A 15,319-nucleotide genomic window follows, 5' to 3' on the forward strand; every position below is an offset into this window, starting at 1 on the left:
ACGGATTTAGATGGTGCCCTATTTAACGTGAATGCAGCTGTCTCTAATGCATAACCCCAAAACGATAGTGGTAAATCGATAAGAGACATCATAGATTGCACCATATCTAATAAAGTACGGTTACGATGTTCGGACACACCATTTTCCTGTCGTGTTCCAGGTGGCGTGAGTTGTGAAACTATTCCGCATTGTCTCAAATGAGGACCAAACTCGTAACTCAAATATTCTCCTCCACGATCATATCGTAGAAACTTTTTTTTCTTGTTACGATGATTTTCCACTTCACTGTGAAATTATATGAACTTTTCAAATGTTTCAGACTTATGTTTCATCAAGTAGATATACCCATATCTGCTCAAATCATCTGTGAAGGTCAGAAAATAAGGATACCCGCCGCGAGCCTCAATACTCATCGGATTGCATACATCACTATGTATTATTTCCAATAAGTCAGTTGCTCGCTCCATTGTTCCGGAGAACGGAGTCTTAGTCATCTTGCCCATAAGGCATGGTTCGCAAGTATCAAGTGACACTACTGGAATCAGGGATTTTGCCGTCTGCCAGTTCTTTGCCGTCCGCTAGCAGTCTTTGCCATCAGCTACCAAAAAGCAGACGGCAAACAACTGGCAGACGGCAAAGAAGGTCTTTTCCATCTATCACTTCTTTGCCGTCAGCTGGCTGACGGCAAAGAGAGAGGTGGCTCCCACTAACGAGCCGATTAGAAAGAACTTAACGGCCCCCCTCTTTGCCGTCTGCTAGATAAAAAAAGCGGCCGGCAAAGGCTTGGCCGACAGCAAAGGCTAACTAACCTAACCAAACTAACGGCCGACCGAGGCCCACCTGTTGGAAATATGCCCTAGAGGCAATAATAAAATGGTGATTATTGTATTTCCTTGTTCATGATAATTGTCTGTTGTTCATGCTATAATTGTATTAACTGGAAACCGTAATACATGTGTGAATACATAGACCACAACATGTCCCTAGTAAGCCTCTAGTTGACTAGCTCGTTGATCAATAGATGGTTATGGTTTCCTGACCATGGGCATTGGATGTCATTGATAACGGGATCACATCATTAGGAGAATGATGTGATGGACAAGACCCAATCCTAAGAATAGCACAAGATCGTGTAGTTCGTTTGCTAGAGCTTTTCTAATGTCAAGTATCATTTCCATAGACCATGAGATTGTGCAACTCCCAGAAACCGTAGGAATCCTTTGGGTGTACCAAACGTCACAACGTAACTGGGTGGCTATAAAGGTGCACTACAGGTATCTCCGAAAGTGTCTGTTGGGTTGGCACGAATCGAGACTGGGATTTGTCACTCCGTATGACGGAGAGGTATCTCTGGGCCCACTCGGTAATGCATCATCATAATGAGCTCAATGTGACCAAGTGTTTGGTCACGGGATCATACATTACGGGACGAGTAAAGTGACTTGCCGGTAACGAGATTGAACAAGGTATTGGGATACCGACGATCGAATCTCGGGCAAGTAACGTACCGATTGACAAAGGGAATTGTATACGGGATTGATTGAATCCTCGACATCGTGGTTCATCCGATGAGATCATCGTGGAACATGTGGGAGCCAACATGGGTATCCAGATCCCATTGTTGGTTATTGACCGAAGAGTCGTCTCTCTCATGTCTGCATGTCTCCCGAACCCGTAGGGTCTACAACTTAAGGTTCGGTGACGCTAGGGTTGTAGAGATATTAGTATGCGGAAATCCGAAAGTCGTTCGGAGTCCCGGATGAGATCCCGGACGTCACGAGGAGTTCCGGAATGGTCCGGAGGTAAAGATTTATATATGGGAAGTCCTATTTTGGCCACTGGAAAATATTCGGGATTTTTCGGTATTATACCGGGAAGGTTCTAGAAGGTTCTGAAGTGGGGCCCACCTGCATGGGGGGACCCACATGAACGTGGGTAGTGGGGGCAAGGCCCCACACCCCTGGTCAAGGCGCACCAAGATCCCACCTTAGAAGGAATAAGATCATATCGCGAAGGGATAAGATCAAGATCCCTAAAAAAGGGGGATAACAATCGGTGGGGAAGGGAAATGATGGGATTTCTTTCCCCCACCTTTGCCAACGCCCCAATGGACTTGGAGGGCAAGAAACCAGCCCCCTCCACCACTATATATAGTGGGGAGGCTCATGGGAGCAGCACCCCAAGCCCTGGCGCCTCCCTCCCTCCCGTGACACCTCTTCCTCCCCGCTTGCGCTTGGCGAAGCCCTGCCGGGATCCCGCTACTTCCACCACCACGCCGTCGTGCTGCTGGATCTCCATCAACTTCTCCTCCCCCCTTGCTGGATCAAGAAGGAGGAGACGTCCCCGCTCCGTATGTGTGTTGAACGCGGAGGTGCCGTCCGTTCGGCGCTAGGATCATCGGTGATTTGGATCACGACGACTACGACTCCATCAACCCCGTTCTCTTGAACGCTTCCCCTCGCGATCTACAAGGGTATGTAGATGCACTCCTCCCCTCTCGTTGCTAGCATCTCCTAGATTGATCTTGGTGACACGTAGGAAAATTTTGAATTTCTGCTACGTTCCCCAACAGTGGCATCATGAGCCAGGTCTATGCGTAGATTCTATGCAGGAGTAGAACACAAAGTAGTTGTGGGCAATGATTTGTTCAATTTGCTTGCCGTTACTAGTCTTATCTTGATCCGGCGGCATTGTGGGATGAAGTGGCCCGGACCGACCTTACACGTACTCTTACGTGAGACAGGTTCCACCGACTGACATGCACTTGATTCATAAGGTGGCTAGCGGGTGTCTGTCTCTCCCACTTTAGTTGGATCAGATTCGATGAAAAGGGTCCTTATGAAGGGTAAATAGCAATTGGCATATCACCGTTGTGGCTTTTGCGTAGGTAAGAAACGTTCTTGCTAGAAACCCATAGCAGCCACGTAAAACATGCAACAACAATTAGAAGACGTCTAACTTGTTTTTGCAGGGTATGCTATGTGAAGTGATATGGCCAAAAGGATGTGATGAATTATATATGTGATGTATGAGATTGATCATGTTCTTGTAATAGGAATCACGACTTGCATGTCGATGAGTATGACAACCGGCAGGAGCCATAGCAGTTGTCTTAATTTATTGTATGACCTGCGTGTCAATGAAAACGCCATGTAATTACTTTACTTTATTGCTAACCGTTAGCCATAGTAGTAGAAGTAATAGTTGGCGAGACAACTTCATGAAGACATGATGATGGAGATCATGGTGTCATGCCGGTGACGAAGGTGATCATGCCGCGCCTCGAAGATGGAGATCAAAGGCGCAAGATGATATTGGCCATATCATGTCACTTTATGATTTGCATGTGATGTTTGTCATGTTTACATCTTATTTTCTCAGAACGACGGTAGCATAAGTAAGATGATCCCTCACTAAAAATTCAAGAGATGTGTTCCCCCTAACTGTGCACCGTTGCGAAGGTTCGTTGTTTCGAAGCACCACGTGAAGATCGGGTGTGATAGATTCTAACGTTCGCATACAACGGGTGTTGACGAGCCTAGCATGTACAGACATGGCCTCGGAACACAAGCAAAACACTTAGGTTGACTTGACGAGCCTAGCATGTACAGACATGGCCGCGGAACACAAGAGACCGAAAGGTCGAACATGAGTCGTATAGTAGATACGATCAACATGGAGATGTTCACCGATGATGACTAGTCCGTCTCACGTGATGATCGGACACGGCCTAGTCGATTCGGATCATGTATCACTTAGATGACTAGAGGGATGTCTATCTAAGTGGGAGTTCATTAAATAATCAGATGAACTGAATTATCATGAACATAGTCAAAAGGGCTTTGCAAATAATGTCGTAGCTTACGCTTTAGTTCTACTAAGATATGTTCCTAGAGAAAATTTAGTTGAAAGTTGATAGTAGCAATTATGCGGACTGGGTTCGTAAACTGAGGATTGTCCTCATTGCTGCACAGAAGGCTTATGTCCTTAATGCACCGCTCGGTGTGCTGAACCTCGAGCGTCGTTTGTGGATGTTGCGAACATCTGACATACACGTTTTGATGACTACGTGATAGTTCAGTGTGTGATGCTAACGGTTTAAAATTGTGGCACCAAAGACGGTTTTGAAACGTCGCAGAACATATGAGATGTTCCAAATACTGAAATTGGGATTTCAGACTAGTGCCCACGTCAAGAGGTATGAGACCTCTGACAAGTTTCTTAAGCCTGCAAACTAAGGGAGAAAAACTCAATTGTTGAGCATGTGCTCAGATTGTCTAAGTACTACAATCACTTGAATCGAGTGGGAGTTAATCTTCCGGATGAGATAGTGATGGTTCTCCATACTCACTGCCACCAAGCTATTAGAGCTTCGTGATGAACTCTAACATATCAGGGATAGACATGATGATCCTTGAGCAACTCGCGATGTTTGACACCGCGAAAGTAGAAATCAAGTAGGAGCATCAATTGTTGATGGTTAGTAAAACCACTAGTTTCTAGAAGGGCAAGGGCAAGAAGGGATACTTCATGAAACGGCAAATTAGTTGCTGCTCTAGTGAAGAAACCCATGGTTGAACCCAAACCCGAGACTAAGTGCTTCTGAAATGAGGGGAACGGTCACTGAAGCAGAATTACCCTAGATACTTCGTAGATGAGAAGGCTGGCAAGGTCGACAGAAGAATAATGGATATACATTATATTAGCGTGTACTTTACTAGTACTCCTAGTAGCACCAGGGTATTAGATACCGGTTCGGTTGCTAAGTGTTAGTAACTCGAAACAAAAGCTGCGGAATAAACGGAGACTAGCTAAAGGTGAGATGACGATATGTGTTGGAAGTGTTTCCAAGGTTGATGTGATCAAGCATCGCATGCTCCCTCTACCATCGAGATTGGGGTTAAACCTGAATAATTGTTATTTGGTGTTTGCGTTGAGCATAGACATGATTGGATTATGTTTATCGCAATACGGTTATTCATTAAAGGAGAATAATGGTTACTTTGTCTATTTGAATAATACCTTCAATGGTCTTGCACCTAAAATGAATGGTTTATTGAATCTCGATCGTAGTGATACACATGTTCATGTCAAAAGATATAAGATAGTAATGATAGTACCACATACTTGTGGCACTGCCACTTGAGTCATATTGGTATAAAACACATGAAGAAGCTCCATGTTGATGGATCTTTGGACTCACTCGTTTTTGAACAGATTGAGACATGTGAACCATGTCTATTAGTATATATGCATGAAGAAAGTCCATACAGATGGATCATTTGGACTCACTTGATTTTGAATCACTTGAGACATGCAAATCATACCACATGGGCAAGATGACTGAAAGGCCTCGTTTTCAGTAAGATGGAACAAGAGAGCAACTTGTTGGAAGTAATACATTTGATGTGTGCAGTCCAATGAGTGCTGAGGCACGCAGTGGATATCGTTATGTTCTTACTTCACAGATGATTTCAGTAGATGCTGAGAATATTTACTTGATGAAACACAAGTTTGAATTATTGAAAGGTTCAAGTAATTTCAGAGTGAAGTTGAAGATCGTCGTGACAAGAGGATAAAATGTCTGTGATATGATCATAGAGATGAATATCTGAGTTACGAGTTTGGCACACAATTAAGAAACTGTGGAAATTGTTTCATGACTAATACCGCCTGGAACACCATATTGTGATGGCGTGTCCGAACATCATAACTGCACCCTATTGGATATGGTGCATACCATGATGTCTCTTATCGAATTACAACTATCGTTTATGGGTTAGGCATTAGAGACAACCGCATTCACTTTAAATAGGGCACCACGCAATTCCGTTGAGACGACACCGTATGAACTATGGTTTAGAGAAACCTAATCTGTCGTTTCTTAAAAGTTTGGGGCTGCGACGCTTATGTGAAAAAGTTTCAGGCTGATAAGCTCGAACCCAAAGCGGATAAATGCATCTTCATAGAATACCCAAAACAGTTGTGTATACCTCCTATTTCAGATCTGGAAGCAAAAGTGATTGTTTCTAGAAATGGGTCCTTTCTCGAGGAAAAGTTTCTCTCGAAAGAATTGAGTGGGAGGATGGTGGAGACTTGATGAGGTCATTGAACCGTCACTTCAACTAATGTGTAGCAGGGCACAGGAAGTTGTTCCTGCGGCACCTACACCAATTGAAGTGGAAGCTTATGATAGTGATCATGAAACTTCAGATCAAGTCACTACCAAACCTCATAGGACGACAAGGATGCGTACTACTTCAGAGTGGTACTTAATCCTGTCTTGGAAGTCATGTTGCTAGACAACAATGAACCTACGAGCTATGGAGAAGCGATGGTGGGCCCGGATTCCGACGAATGGCTTGAGGCCATAAAATCCGAGAGGATCCATGAATGAAAACAAAGTATAGACTTTGAAAGAACTACTTGATGGTCGTAAGGCTGTTGGGTACAGATGGATTTTAAAGGGAAGACAGACAATGATGGTAAGTGTCACCATTAAGAAAGCTCGACTTGTCATTAAGATGTTTTCCGGCAAGTTCAAGGAGTTGACTGCGATGAGACTTTCTCACTCGTAGCGATGCTAAGAGTCTGTTAGAATTATATTAGCGGTTACTGCATTATTTATGAAATCTTGCAGATAGGATGTCAAAACATTGTTTCCTCGACGATTTTCTTGAGGAAAGGTTGTATGTGATACAACCAGAAGGTTTTGTCAATCCTGAAAGATGCTAACAAGTATGCAAAGCTCCAGCAATCCTTCTAAGGATTGGAGTAAGCATCTCGGAGTTGGAATGAACGCTTTGATGAGATGATCAAAGATTTTGGGTTTATACAAGGTTCATGAGAAACTTGTATTTCCAAAGAAGTGAGTGGGAGCACTATAGAATTTTTGATGAGTATATGTTGTTAACATATTGTTGATCAGAAATGATGTAGAATTTCTGGAAAGCATCCAGGATTATTTGAAAAGTGTTTTTTAATGTAAAACCTGGATTAAGCTACTTGAACATTGAGCATCAAGATCTATAAGGATAGATCAAAAACGCTTAATAGTACTTTCAAATGAATACATACCGTGACAAGTTTTTGAAGGAGTTCAAAATAGATCACCAAAGAAGGAGTTCTTGGCTGTATTACAAGGTGTGAGTATTGAGTAAGACTCAAGACCTGACCACGGCAGAAGAGAGAGAAAGGACGAAGGTCGTCCCCTACGCTTTAGACGTAGGCTCTACAGTATGCTATGTTGTGTACCGCACCTGAAGTGTGCCTGGCCATGAGTTAGTCAAGGGGTACAACAGTGATCCGGGAATGGATCACATGACAGCGGTCGAACTTATCCTTAGTATCTAGTGGACTAAGGAATTTTCTCGATTATGGAGGTGGTAAAACAATTCGTCGTAAAGGGTTACGTCAATGCAAACTTTGACACTAATCTGGATGAGTCTGAGTAGTAAACCGGATTCGTATAGTAGAGCAGTTATTTGGAATAGCTCCAAGTAGCGTGTGGTAGCTACATCTACAAGATGACATAGAGATTTGTAAAGCACACACGGATCTGAATGTTGCAGACCCGTTGACTAAATCCTCTCTCGTAAGCATAACATGATCAAACCCTAGAACTCATTGAGTGTTAATCACATGGTGATGTGGACTAGATTATTGACTCTAGTGAACTTTGAGTGTTAATCACATGGTGATGTGAACTAGATTATTAACTCTAGAGCAAGTGGGAGACTGTTGGAAATATGCCCTAGAGGCAATAATAAAATGGTTATTATTGTATTTCCTTGTTCATGATAATTGTCTGTCGTTCATGCTATAATTGTATTAACTGGAAACCGTAATACATGTGTGAATACATAGACCACAACATGTCCCTAGTAAGCCTCTAGTTGACTAGCTCGTTGATCAATAGATGGTTATGGTTTCCTGACCATGGACATTGGATGTCCTTGATAACGGGATCACATCATTAGGAGAATGATGTGATGGACAAGACCCAATCCTAAGCATAGCACAAGATCGTGTAGTTCGTTTGCTAGAGCTTTTCTAATGTCAAGTATCATTTCCTTAGACCATGAGATTGTGCAACTCCCGGATACCGTAGGAATGCTTTGGGTGTACCAAACGTCACAACGTAACTGGGCGGCTATAAAGGTGCACTACAGGTATCTCCGAAAGTGTCTGTTGGGTTGGCACGAATGGAGACTGGGATTTGTCACTCCGTATGACGGAGAGGTATCTCTGGGCCCACTCGGTAATGCATCATCATAATGAGCTCAATGTGACCAAGTGTTTGGTCACGGGATCATGCATTACGGTACGAGTAAAGTGACTTGCCGGTAACGAGATTGAACAAGGTATTGGGATACCGACGATCGAATCTCGGGCAAGTAACGTACCGATTGACAAAGGGAATTGTATACGGGATTGATTGAATCCTTGACATCGTGGTTCATCCGATGAGATCATCGTGGAACATGTGGGAGCCAACATGGGTATCCAGATCCCGCTGTTGGTTATTGACCGGAGAGTCGTCTCGGTCATGTCTGCATGTCTCCCGAACCCGTAGGGTCTACACACTTAAGGTTCGGTGACGCTAGGGTTGTAGAGATATTAGTATGCGGCAAATCCGAAAGTCGTTCGGAGTCACGGATGAGATCCCGGACATCACGAGGAGTTCCGGAATGGTCCGGAGGTAAAGATTTATATATGGGAAGTCCTATTTTGGCCACTGGAAAATGTTCGGGATTTTTCGGTATTGTACTCGGAAGGTTCTAGAAGGTTCTGAAGTGGGGCCCACCTGCATGGGGGGACCCACATGAACGTGGGTAGTGGGGGCAAGGCCCCACACCCCTGGTCAAGGCGCACCAAGATCCCACCTTAGAAGGAATAAGATCATATCGCGAAGGGATAAGATCAAGATCCCTAAAAAAGGGGGATAACAATCGGTGGGGAAGGGAAATGATGGGATTTCTTTCCCCCACCTTTGCCAACGCCCCAATGGACTTGGAGGGCAAGAAACCAGCCCCCTCCACCCCTATATATAGTGGGGAGGCGCATGGGAGCAGCACCCCAAGCCCTGGCGCCTCCCTCCCTCCCGTGACACCTCTTCCTCCCCGCTTGCGCTTGGCGAAGCCCTGCCGGGATCCCGCTACTTCCACCACCACGCCGTCGTGCTGCTGGATCTCCATCAACTTCTCCTCCCCCCTTGCTGGATCAAGAAGGAGGAGACGTCCCCGCTCCGTATGTGTGTTGAACGCGGAGGTGCCGTCCGTTCGGCGCTAGGATCATCGGTGATTTGGATCACGACGACTACGACTCCATCAACCCCGTTCTCTTGAACGCTTCCCCTCGCGATCTACAAGGGTATGTAGATGCACTCCTCCCCTCTCGTTGCTAGCATCTCCTAGATTGATCTTGGTGACACGTAGGAAAATTTTGAATTTCTGCTACGTTCCCCAACAGTGGCATCATGAGCCAGGTCTATGCGTAGATTCTATGCAGGAGTAGAACACAAAGTAGTTGTGGGCAATGATTTGTTCAATTTGCTTGCCGTTACTAGTCTTATCTTGATTCGGCGGCATTGTGGGATGAAGCGGCCCGGACCGACCTTACACGTACTCTTACGTGAGACAGGTTCCACCGACTGACATGCACTTGATGCATAAGGTGGCTAGCGGGTGTCTGTCTCTCCCACTTTAGTTGGATCAGATTCGATGAAAAGGGTCCTTATGAAGGGTAAATAGCAATTGGCATATCACCGTTGTGGCTTTTGCGTAGGTAAGAAACGTTCTTGCTAGAAACCCATAGCAGCCACGTAAAACATGCAACAACAATTAGAAGACGTCTAACTTGTTTTTGCAGGGTATGCTATGTGAAGTGATATGGCCAAAAGGATGTGATGAATTATATATGTGATGTATGAGATTGATCATGTTCTTGTAATAGGAATCACGACTTGCATGTCGATGAGTATGACAACCGGCAGGAGCCATAGCAGTTGTCTTAATTTATTGTATGACCTGCGTGTCAATGAAAACGCCATGTAATTACTTTACTTTATTGCTAACCGTTAGCCATAGTAGTAGAAGTAATAGTTGGCGAGACAACTTCATGAAGACATGATGATGGAGATCATGGTGTCATGCCGGTGACGAAGGTGATCATGCCGCGCCTCGAAGATGGAGATCAAAGGCGCAAGATGATATTGGCCATATCATGTCACTTTATGATTTGCATGTGATGTTTGTCATGTTTACATCTTATTTTCTCAGAACGACGGTAGCATAAGTAAGATGATCCCTCACTAAAAATTCAAGAGATGTGTTCCCCCTAACTGTGCACCGTTGCGAAGGTTCGTTGTTTCGAAGCACCACGTGAAGATCGGGTGTGATAGATTCTAACGTTCGCATACAACGGGTGTTGACGAGCCTAGCATGTACAGACATGGCCTCGGAACACAAGCAAAACACTTAGGTTGACTTGACGAGCCTAGCATGTACAGACATGGCCGCGGAACACAAGAGACCGAAAGGTCGAACATGAGTCGTATAGTAGATACGATCAACATGGAGATGTTCACCGATGATGACTAGTCCGTCTCACGTGATGATCGGACACGGCCTAGTCGATTCGGATCATGTATCACTTAGATGACTAGAGGGATGTCTATCTAAGTGGGAGTTCATTAAATAATCAGATGAACTGAATTATCATGAACATAGTCAAAAGGGCTTTGCAAATAATGTCGTAGCTTACGCTTTAGTTCTACTAAGATATGTTCCTAGAGAAAATTTAGTTGAAAGTTGATAGTAGCAATTATGCGGACTGGGTTCGTAAACTGAGGATTGTCCTCATTGCTGCACAGAAGGCTTATGTCCTTAATGCACCGCTCGGTGTGCTGAACCTCGAGCGTCGTTTGTGGATGTTGCGAACATCTGACATACACGTTTTGATGACTACGTGATAGTTCAGTGTGTGATGCTAACGGTTTAAAATTGTGGCACCAAAGACGGTTTTGAAACGTCGCAGAACATATGAGATGTTCCAAATACTGAAATTGGGATTTCAGACTAGTGCCCACGTCAAGAGGTATGAGACCTCTGACAAGTTTCTTAAGCCTGCAAACTAAGGGAGAAAAACTCAATTGTTGAGCACGTGCTCAGATTGTCTAAGTACTACAATCACTTGAATCGAGTGGGAGTTAATCTTCCAGATGAGATAGTGATGGTTCTCCATACTCACTGCCACCAAGCTATTAGAGCTTCGTGATGAACTCTAACATATCAGGGATAGACATGATGATCCTTGAGCAACTCGCGATGTTTGACACCGCGAAAGTAGAAATCAAGTAGGAGCATCAATTGTTGATGGTTAGTAAAACCACTAGTTTCTAGAAGGGCAAGGGCAAGAAGGGATACTTCATGAAACGGCAAATTAGTTGCTGCTCTAGTGAAGAAACCCATGGTTGAACCCAAACCCGAGACTAAGTGCTTCTGAAATGAGGGGAACGGTCACTGAAGCAGAATTACCCTAGATACTTCGTAGATGAGAAGGCTGGCAAGGTCGACAGAAGAATAATGGATATACATTATATTAGCGTGTACTTTACTAGTACTCCTAGTAGCACCAGGGTATTAGATACCGGTTCGGTTGCTAAGTGTTAGTAACTCGAAACAAAAGCTGCGGAATAAACGGAGACTAGCTAAAGGTGAGATGACGATATGTGTTGGAAGTGTTTCCAAGGTTGATGTGATCAAGCATCGCATGCTCCCTCTACCATCGAGATTGGGGTTAAACCTGAATAATTGTTATTTGGTGTTTGCGTTGAGCATAGACATGATTGGATTATGTTTATCGCAATACGGTTATTCATTAAAGGAGAATAATGGTTACTTTGTCTATTTGAATAATACCTTCAATGGTCTTGCACCTAAAATGAATGGTTTATTGAATCTCGATCGTAGTGATACACATGTTCATGTCAAAAGATATAAGATAGTAATGATAGTACCACATACTTGTGGCACTGCCACTTGAGTCATATTGGTATAAAACACATGAAGAAGCTCCATGTTGATGGATCTTTGGACTCACTCGTTTTTGAACAGATTGAGACATGTGAACCATGTCTATTAGTATATATGCATGAAGAAAGTCCATACAGATGGATCATTTGGACTCACTTGATTTTGAATCACTTGAGACATGCAAATCATACCACATGGGCAAGATGACTGAAAGGCCTCGTTTTCAGTAAGATGGAACAAGAGAGCAACTTGTTGGAAGTAATACATTTGATGTGTGCAGTCCAATGAGTGCTGAGGCACGCAGTGGATATCGTTATGTTCTTACTTCACAGATGATTTCAGTAGATGCTGAGAATATTTACTTGATGAAACACAAGTTTGAATTATTGAAAGGTTCAAGTAATTTTAGAGTGAAGTTGAAGATCGTCGTGACAAGAGGATAAAATGTCTGTGATATGATCATAGAGATGAATATCTGAGTTACGAGTTTGGCACACAATTAAGAAACTGTGGAAATTGTTTCATGACTAATACCGCCTGGAACACCATATTGTGATGGCGTGTCCGAACATCATAACTGCACCCTATTGGATATGGTGCATACCATGATGTCTCTTATCGAATTACAACTATCGTTTATGGGTTAGGCATTAGAGACAACCGCATTCACTTTAAATAGGGCACCACGCAATTCCGTTGAGACGACACCGTATGAACTATGGTTTAGAGAAACCTAATCTGTCGTTTCTTAAAAGTTTGGGGCTGCGACGCTTATGTGAAAAAGTTTCAGGCTGATAAGCTCGAACCCAAAGCGGATAAATGCATCTTCATAGAATACCCAAAACAGTTGTGTATACCTCCTATTTCAGATCTGGAAGCAAAAGTGATTGTTTCTAGAAATGGGTCCTTTCTCGAGGAAAAGTTTCTCTCGAAAGAATTGAGTGGGAGGATGGTGGAGACTTGATGAGGTCATTGAACCGTCACTTCAACTAATGTGTAGCAGGGCACAGGAAGTTGTTCCTGCGGCACCTACACCAATTGAAGTGGAAGCTTATGATAGTGATCATGAAACTTCAGATCAAGTCACTACCAAACCTCATAGGACGACAAGGATGCGTACTACTTCAGAGTGGTACTTAATCCTGTCTTGGAAGTCATGTTGCTAGACAACAATGAACCTACGAGCTATGGAGAAGCGATGGTGGGCCCGGATTCCGACGAATGGCTTGAGGCCATAAAATCCGAGAGGATCCATGTATGAAAACAAAGTATAGACTTTGAAAGAACTACTTGATGGTCGTAAGGCTGTTGGGTACAGATGGATTTTAAAGGGAAGACAGACAATGATGGTAAGTGTCACCATTAAGAAAGCTCGACTTGTCATTAAGATGTTTTCCGGCAAGTTCAAGGAGTTGACTGCGATGAGACTTTCTCACTCGTAGCGATGCTAAGAGTCTGTTAGAATTATATTAGCGGTTACTGCATTATTTATGAAATCTTGCAGATAGGATGTCAAAACATTGTTTCCTCGACGATTTTCTTGAGGAAAGGTTGTATGTGATACAACCAGAAGGTTTTGTCAATCCTGAAAGATGCTAACAAGTATGCAAAGCTCCAGCAATCCTTCTAAGGATTGGAGTAAGCATCTCGGAGTTGGAATGAACGCTTTGATGAGATGATCAAAGATTTTGGGTTTATACAAGGTTCATGAGAAACTTGTATTTCCAAAGAAGTGAGTGGGAGCACTATAGAATTTTTGATGAGTATATGTTGTTAACATATTGTTGATCAGAAATGATGTAGAATTTCTGGAAAGCATCCAGGATTATTTGAAAAGTGTTTTTTAATGTAAAACCTGGATTAAGCTACTTGAACATTGAGCATCAAGATCTATAAGGATAGATCAAAAACGCTTAATAGTACTTTCAAATGAATACATACCGTGACAAGTTTTTGAAGGAGTTCAAAATAGATCACCAAAGAAGGAGTTCTTGGCTGTGTTACAAGGTGTGAGTATTGAGTAAGACTCAAGACCTGACCACGGCAGAAGAGAGAGAAAGGACGAAGGTCGTCCCCTACGCTTTAGATGTAGGCTCTACAGTATGCTATGTTGTGTACCGCACCTGAAGTGTGCCTGGCCATGAGTTAGTCAAGGGGTACAACAGTGATCCGGGAATGGATCACATGACAGCGGTCGAACTTATCCTTAGTATCTAGTGGACTAAGGAATTTTCTCGATTATGGAGGTGGTAAAACAATTCGTCGTAAAGGGTTACGTCAATGCAAACTTTGACACTAATCTGGATGAGTCTGAGTAGTAAACCGGATTCGTATAGTAGAGCAGTTATTTGGAATAGCTCCAAGTAGCGTGTGGTAGCTACATCTACAAGATGACATAGAGATTTGTAAAGCACACACGGATCTGAATGTTGCAGACCCGTTGACTAAATCCTCTCTCGTAAGCATAACATGATCAAACCCTAGAACTCATTGAGTGTTAATCACATGGTGATGTGGACTAGATTATTGACTCTAGTGAACTTTGAGTGTTAATCACATGGTGATGTGAACTAGATTATTAACTCTAGAGCAAGTGGGAGACTGTTGGAAATATGCCCTAGAGGCAATAATAAAATGGTTATTATTGTATTTCCTTGTTCATGATAATTGTCTGTCGTTCATGCTATAATTGTATTAACTGGAAACCGTAATACATGTGTGAATACATAGACCACAACATGTCCCTAGTAAGCCTCTAGTTGACTAGCTCGTTGATCAATAGATGGTTATGGTTTCCTGACCATGGACATTGGATGTCCTTGATAACGGGATCACATCATTAGGAGAATGATGTGATGGACAAGACCCAATCCTAAGCATAGCACAAGATCGTGTAGTTCGTTTGCTAGAGCTTTTCTAATGTCAAGTATCATTTCCTTAGACCATGAGATTGTGCAACTCTCGGATACCGTAGGAATGCTTTGGGTGTACCAAACGTCACAACGTAACTGGGCGGCTATAAAGGTGCACTACAGGTATCTCCGAAAGTGTCTGTTGGGTTGGCACAAATGGAGACTGGGATTTGTCACTCCGTATGACGGAGAGGTATCTCTGGGCCCACTCGGTAATGCATCATCATAATGAGCTCAATGTGACCAAGTGTTTGGTCATGGGATCATGCATTACGGTACGAGTAAAGTGACTTGCCGGTAACGAGATTGAACAAGGTATTGGGATACCGACGATCGAATCTCGGGCAAGTAATGTACCGATTGACAAAGGGA

The sequence above is a fragment of the Triticum aestivum genome, chromosome 5D (assembly GCF_018294505.1).
Source record: "Triticum aestivum cultivar Chinese Spring chromosome 5D, IWGSC CS RefSeq v2.1, whole genome shotgun sequence".
NCBI classification, from domain to species: domain Eukaryota; kingdom Viridiplantae; phylum Streptophyta; class Magnoliopsida; order Poales; family Poaceae; genus Triticum; species Triticum aestivum.